Here is a 7,560-nt window from a genome sequence, read left to right on the forward strand (position 1 = left end):
GAAGTAATGCATCCATATTTGGAGGAGAACTATGCTACTGTGTTTACTGTAGCCCCAAGATGAGAAATAAAGAAAATCTGATATTAACCAATGAATTGATTAGGGGTTAAGGTAACTGTTGCTATGGTTTCTGCTGCTTGTAGGGAGGACTGTTTTTGAAATTGTAAAAAGACATACTTTTCATGTTATCCTCGGAGAACCCTTCTGCCGAAATCATCTCTTGCAATTCTTGAATTTTATACAGAGTAACTTGTTCATTTATCATGAAACTGGTCGCCTATTTCCTAAAAATTATGCACAATATTTCCACTTAGCAACTAAACAAGAATATAATTGGATGAAATGTTGTTTTAAAAACTGTTTGTAGCTTTGACTTACGTTTGTTTGGTTTCATTTCAGGGGCCCAGACTAGGGGACCACAAATGCCAAAAAATTGGACATTGACCTTGACCTTTGAAAGCGGAGTTACAGTGTATGCCACGTAAAACTGCTAATATAGGATGATGAAGAGAATAATATTCATTTCATACTATAGCATGTCCGATTCCAGACTGAATATGATACGAACAATATCCCACCTGTAAACTAGGTCACATTGTGTAATTCATGATATAACCTTATATCAAGACAGTGACTGAGTATATTATGAAAAATGAACTATTTCCGTATATTGTACTTTGAATAGCTTTAAATGCCATCAACTATGTCTACTGTGCTGGTCAGCGCAGAGTAACGTTAGCAACATCCTATATTGAACTAACTATCTGTAGAGTCTTCATTTGAATGTGTGGTATAAACAGAGACTTAGAAATGATATGCTTCTTTGTCACCTTCGACCTCTTCGTCATAAACATTCCAAATTTGAGTCAGAGATGGGCTGAACACGTTGATGTTGTGGTGATCATGTTTTCCTAGTTTATTGCTCAAACTATAGGAATTTCTTGGCAGTAGTATTGTTTTGGTGTGGCTTGAGATTGAACTGTGTCCATCACCAAGAGTCTAACAAAAGGCATTCTGTCTGAGCCAAATTAAGCAGACTGCCTTTGTATAAAGGATTTTTCCATTAAATGTCAAAGTTGATACTGAAATACCAAAGATATTTTATTCATTTTTGTTCTTGTCGTTTAGTGTAGAATTCGGTGTGTTTGTTGCTCATCCTAACCCTTACCAAGGTCAGGTTGAAGGTCACAAGGGAGCATTCATTTTTCAAAATCAGACAGTTGACCATTCCTGTGTACAAATTCATAATTTTCTATTTCTCTATAGCCGATGTGTCAGTGTAATACAGTCACTCATAGTAACAAGCATGATTGTTTAACTCGTCTCATGTAAACCTTGGTTCTGTTTTGAGATGTCAAATGGTCCTTTTATTTAAGTCCATTTAGAAGTTGTTGGAAATTTATAAACTACTGTTGGATGAAATTGTTTATTATTGTTTGACATTTTCAGTTGATGGACGTAATGTCATCCAGCATCCTCATTTGTTAACCGGAAGCTCATTTTGATTTTCTACCATGATATATACTTGTGATTAATTCAGTGAAAATTGACCAATGGAAAGTGTCGTTGTAGACAAGATACAGTTCGTACTATGTAACATCGTCACCGATTGGTCACAATTGTTGCTTGTTGAACCAATGACCGTTTTCATCACATTTGTGAACTGTTAAGTTGTTATCAGTGTCACTGAGATTTGTAAAATTTAATGGATTGGTTAATTTATTTCAACTCATTGCATAGTGATTATTATTACCCGTTCCTTTTATGTATTTGTAGGGTGGAAATGTGTTACCCCCTGGATATTTGATATTGAAATTGAGCTCGTGATGTATATTTTGAATAGACGGGTGAATTATCAGGAGAGAAAATCAAAACTTTGTTCACACTCTAAAACCGATCGATCACTTTAGACTTCATCCAAACCTAAGGGTTTTAAAAGGTATTCTGAACTTATTTTGCTTAGTAGAGGCGTCATCAAAATCATTTGTCTCTTTTTTTTTTTGTCGGAAAATTGTTCATGACTTTGACCTTTGATTTTCTCTCGCACCCACTCTCATGAATCTATTACCGACATTGTTGACATCAAGTTTCCTATGGTGATTCTTGAGTTCCTTAACACTAACACATTGTTTTTACATGTTATGATGTCTGGAGATGATTATGACCTCCAATATTGAACAAATGACCTTTGATAATCAAATGATTATGAATATATTTAAAGAGATGGGACAAGATGGAGGGATCTGACAAACTTTTTCCTTGAATGCTTCGAGGTTCTTAATAGCAGTTGCCTGGCTTGTATGTTCTGCTGAATGTGACCCTGCCCAGGGGGATGGTGCAAGGTGCGATTTTCTTTCCCCATCTCTTTAAATAATGCTTTGTGTACAGGCCATAGTGGCTGTGTTTATTTTTTCTTAAATTAGATATTTTAGCCTAAGATATTTAAAGTATGACATGTACAGAGTAGTGTAGAGGACTTTCACGTTGATCAACACTGTGGAATTTTCAACTATTTATTATTACGTAGTTATTTATTGATAGTTTTTGAATTTTATCATGTTTAATTTATTGAAGTTTTGCCGAGAGCTGTCATGACAAATTGTTTATAGCGATGTAGCTTATATCATTCACAATGCATATCCTGTACTGTTAATGTGCAATTGGTTATCTTCATTAGGAAGTCCATTGCTGAATCTCAATCATATCAGTTTGTTTATGATTTCTGTATCGTACTGAACTGTGTTCAGTATTTTTGAGACATTCTACATTTTCAACTTAACGATGGAGAACACGTGCAATATGTATCTTTCATATCATTTTACCTCAAGTATATAGTTTTCGACCATTTTTGTGTTCAGAAAATCATAGTTTTTAAAGTTTTGTTTTGTGAAAGGTATATCAAAATTGTTATTCATTTAGCTTGAATCAAAGACTTTTTCATGATAGTTAGCTATGATGTATATATATATTGGAGTAAAGTAGAAATGTTTACCATGAAAATGATGAAATGTTCACAGTTTCATTGACATATTTCTCTTTAATTGTACAAGTGCTACCGACTTCCATTACTCCTTTGGTTTTGGAAGAAGATTACGGTCACAATTGATGTCTGTTTTTATTCATTCTAAATATTCCTTTTTGATTCTTAAAATTTTTATTTCAATTCTTAACATTGGTTTTGATTTGCATTACTTTGTCTAAAATGTGGATTTTTAAATTTTTTACTTAATTTAGTTTCATTATATGAATGAAATAGAAAGCATTTCAAGTTGAAACTTAAGGTAAGCAGAGAGATACCTCATGATTAGCCATGGAAATCTAGTCAACATTTTTTGTTGAGATATGATGTGCAATATTGGTGTTGTAACATGACAGGACGAATAGAAATCTCAGAGTAGCCTACGGGAAAATAATTTGTGCCATGTTGTGAGTGAAAAGACATTTAATCTGGACTAAGCATCTATTTGGACTCTGATTTTAAACCAAAAACTTCAATAAAATTGTTCCCAAACACTGAAGAAAAAACATTAATTTTGGTCCAGATTTTTCGGGTTAAATTATTTTATATTTTTGATGTTTGTTTCATCTGGATCTCATGAGGGTCACAGTTTAATTTTCGTTTTCGTTCGTTTGAGATGATGTGTGCTCAGCGTTGGACAGTCTACTGTTCATTATTTATTGTTTTGTTTTTTTCTTTTGACAAATGATAATCGTAATCCACAGATTTTGCACTTATGATAATGCACAGTAGCGTAGTCTTGCACGTAGTTATAGTAGTTGATGACGATACCCATAGATTAATTATATCTTATAGATGAAGAGTTATATAATTTTTGCAAACAAATTATGAAATGCTCAATTAACATCATTTTGCATAAGAAATTGGTGTATAATATTCATTATTGTGGAATTTCCGGATTTGGACCAATTGGAAGAGCTGTTTGATGTTTTGGTTTGTTGTTGCAACAGTTCTTGCAGGCGATTGGTCAATTCTGGGACTTCCTCTGGACAACTGTTGGACACGAGTAACAAATAGTACTGTCACGTGATTTGTATATATATGATGGGACTTCATCATTTGGTCGGATATATACCAGTGTAACAGAGGAATGAGTTTTATGTCAAATTTTTGATAAGGAAGATCTATTTTTATAAGATCCTATTTTTTCAAGCAAGATTCTTTGACAAGTTATCGCTGTTCGTAACCATGGAGTTGTCTTACTTTCTTGACTTCAGTTTGATACACACTTATCCGGCTTTCATGCCGTTTTTTCCACTAGATGTTGTGTTGAAATTTGTGTGGACGTTAAGGAGGATTGACGTATACATATACGTATATACATACCTTGTTATATCACCAACTTAAGCCGTTGTCATTTTGTGAACGTAATTGTAGTAGTGATATCGCATACGCCGTGACGCGCTCAGCGGGCAAACAGGCTGGCCTTCTTGAGAGTTGTCTCCCTTTCCTCCGACAATCACTTCAGTCAGACAGGTGACGCTTCGGCGCCGCTGTTGCCACGGCAACTACACTGATTTACTTCTTTGTGTCAAACTCTGGAGATTGCTTGTGCCGCGGTTCCGTTTCCCTGCTGACCGCTCTCGTCTGTGGTCAACACTGTGTGCCAGTCACATGACCCAGTGAGTGGTTTCCCAAAATATTTTGTCCGTTTCTGACAGTTGTCCAGGTGTCCCCAGCCCCATTAGAGCATAAGCACGAAATATTTTACCTCAGATGATGAATAACTATATATAGATAATTCCGAAGAAGCGAGTGTAGCTGGAAGACTGTCTAGTGCCCAGTGCATGAGGTATTTACAATGTTAATCTGGGCATTGAAGGCTTCTATGAGCCAGCTGTAAGGCACTGTCATCACTCATGTCAAGCTTGTACAAATTCCATCATTGACAAGTTGCAGATCTTGAATAATTGCCTATTATTTACTCTTTGAAAATAAATGCAGCAAGCAAATTCCTGACTGGTGTTTTGTGTTACTATATTTCTGTAATAATAATTATTTCAGTCTGTAACAGGGTGTCTGAAATGACAGGATGATTAAAAGGATAATTAAAACATCTGTGTATACTCAGAGAAACATGTCTGAAATTACAGGATGATTAAAACATCTGTATATACTGAGAGAAACACGTGTTTGAAATAACAGGATAATTAAAACATCTGTATATACTGAGAGAAACAAATAAAGGATCACAGGAAATTCAACTTTCCTTTAGTATTTTGAAGTTTTCATCACCACCATTTAATAGCACTGAGCTGATGAAAACTGAAAATTTGAAAGGGACACACACACATGCACACACACGTGAACACAAACGCATGCACACACATGCTCGCATCCACTTTGGATCTGCCTATGTAATAGCACCCTGTCAAAAATGATTAACTGACCGCCTGATGCATTAAATAGCCACTTGCGTGCTGCATGGGTTGAAAAGATATTCTGTCCTGGAAACCAAGGGTTCTTACATAGGATCTTGTTGCCGGGTGACAAATAAACACCTAGTTACAGGCGCGGCAATGTGCAGTAGAACAAGTACTGTGACTATATGTCCAGACCACCTTGGTGGGCCTAGTGGCTGAAGTTCTATGATCTCCATGGAATTGATATTGGAAATATGATGTGCCATTGAGATTGACTTTCAACGATCGAGGGAAACCTAAAAGCGCTTTGAGTATGCATGTAGACTGGATGGACTGCAGCGCTATGTAAATACCTGGTCAAAAAAGAAACGCAAAACCAGAATATAAGTTTACCTTGCCGTGTCTTATATAATTGATAAAGAATGTACGACAACCACATTTTAAACAGGCACATGCTTTCTCTACTACATACAGTCGTGTACTGCTCTTAGGGACATTTGTGTCTGTGACGGCATTGTGAAAAAGTCAGTACTTGGGCTGACCACCACAAGCTTCGATCACTGCTCTACACTGGATGGGCATGGACTGAATGAGTCATCAAATCTGGCGTTGTGGAATCCTTCTCCGCTCATCCTGCAATGCATGAATCAGCTGTTGTGGCATCTGTGGTTGAGGCTAGCAGATCCTACAAGTGTTCAATGGGGTCGAGATCAGTCGAGTTGGATGGCCATGGCAGTACATTCACATTGTTGTTGGCAAAATCGTCCATGGTAACGTGCAGTATGCGCTCTGGAGTTGTATTGCTGGGAAATGTGTCTTCTGACGTCAGTGTCGGGAATAAAGTGACGTTGGAGGATTTCATCACGGTAGCGTACAGCAGTTAAATTTCCCTGTACGTGTGCCAGATCTGTCTTACCATTCAAGGATGTGCCTGCCCAGATCATGACACTTCAATAGCATATCCTGCCCAGATCATGACACTTCAATAGCATATCCTGCCAAGATCATGACACTTCAATAGCGGTATCTATCACCTTAACGAATACAGTGTCGAGTGTAGTGTTCATTTCTCCGTCGGTAGACACGCATCCTACCATCATGGCGATACAGGAAGAACCGCGACTCATCACTAAACCAGAGCACTAGGATCCAAGGTCACTGCAGACGTGCACAACGATGATGATGCTGCAGAACAGATGCTGTATATGGTCACACTGGTCGTATCCCTTGCTGTCGTAGGCGATTTCTGATGGTTTGCGCTGATACTGTACAAAGTCCAGGAACATTGTTGGCTGTGTATGTTGCACTAATTGTCCATTTGCGCAGATGCAACACCCAGATGAAATGGTCCTGCGTCGTAGTTGTGACCCTTGGCCTACCAGTTCTGGGTCGATGTCTTGTAGAGTTGTGGAGTCTAGCACTGCCACAGACAAGAGATGCTACTCTGCCTCATGTTGAAGTTCCTGGCTACTGATGACTGACTTGCTCCAGCTTCCAGACATCCAGTACCTCTGTTTCCACACTCTTCATTCAGTCTTGGCATCTCGAGGGTCGCAAATACTGAACAGCTTAGAGTGATCCACAACAGGACTGTCACATTTTTATACCCATCGGTATGAAGCTTTAGCATCCCTATTTGCACGTGGAACATGCTTACCGCTCTTTTCTCCATGCGATTTCTCCAAGTTTTAATTCAAAGTGCTATATTTTGGCGACAGTTCCCCCAAAGTTGTATTTGTGTGCAACGAATCAGTGTATGGGCTGTATTCATCGTTAGCAATGACATTTATATTGTTTTTTAGCATTTTTCATTAAAACATTCTACTTTAAAAACAGATTTTAGCTATGCATTTCTTTTTTGCCTAGTATATGTTAAGGCACAGGCAAACTAGCGCAAATATGGGGTTGGAAATCTGAGAGCACAACCTAGTGAGGAAATGGGAGTGTACCTTTGATGGTGGCAATATTTTATTTTGACACGAAAAATACTTTTTGAACCGAAGCGATGGAAGTGTGTTGCCAACCTTTGCTCGCTTCGCTCGCATATATGAAGACTGGTCATATTCTCTACGCTGCGCAACCCCACTTGCGCTACAGTTTGCCTGTGGTTAAGGAAATGGGGACTTTATTCTGGGGATAGTTTCTAGAGTATCTGAACATTGTATGCATCACAGAAGT

At 37.7% G+C, this 7,560-nt stretch overlaps 1 protein-coding gene across 13 annotated transcripts in view; it reads left to right on the forward strand.

Annotated features, from left to right (window-relative positions):
• The window catches only part of LOC137259209 (CUGBP Elav-like family member 3-A), a 255,714-nt gene extending 250,739 nt beyond the window's left edge, over window positions 1-4,975 (forward strand). For all 13 annotated transcript variants that reach the window (XR_010954699.1, XR_010954700.1, XM_067796809.1 and 10 more), the window contains one exon: window positions 400-4,975. The gene's annotated coding sequence lies outside the window, so the exon portion shown is untranslated. The remainder of the gene's footprint in view (window positions 1-399) is intronic.
• The last annotated feature ends 2,585 nt before the right edge of the window (window positions 4,976-7,560 follow it).

Source organism: Haliotis asinina, chromosome 13, assembly GCF_037392515.1.
Source record: "Haliotis asinina isolate JCU_RB_2024 chromosome 13, JCU_Hal_asi_v2, whole genome shotgun sequence".
Classification (NCBI taxonomy): Eukaryota; Metazoa; Mollusca; class Gastropoda; order Lepetellida; family Haliotidae; genus Haliotis; species Haliotis asinina.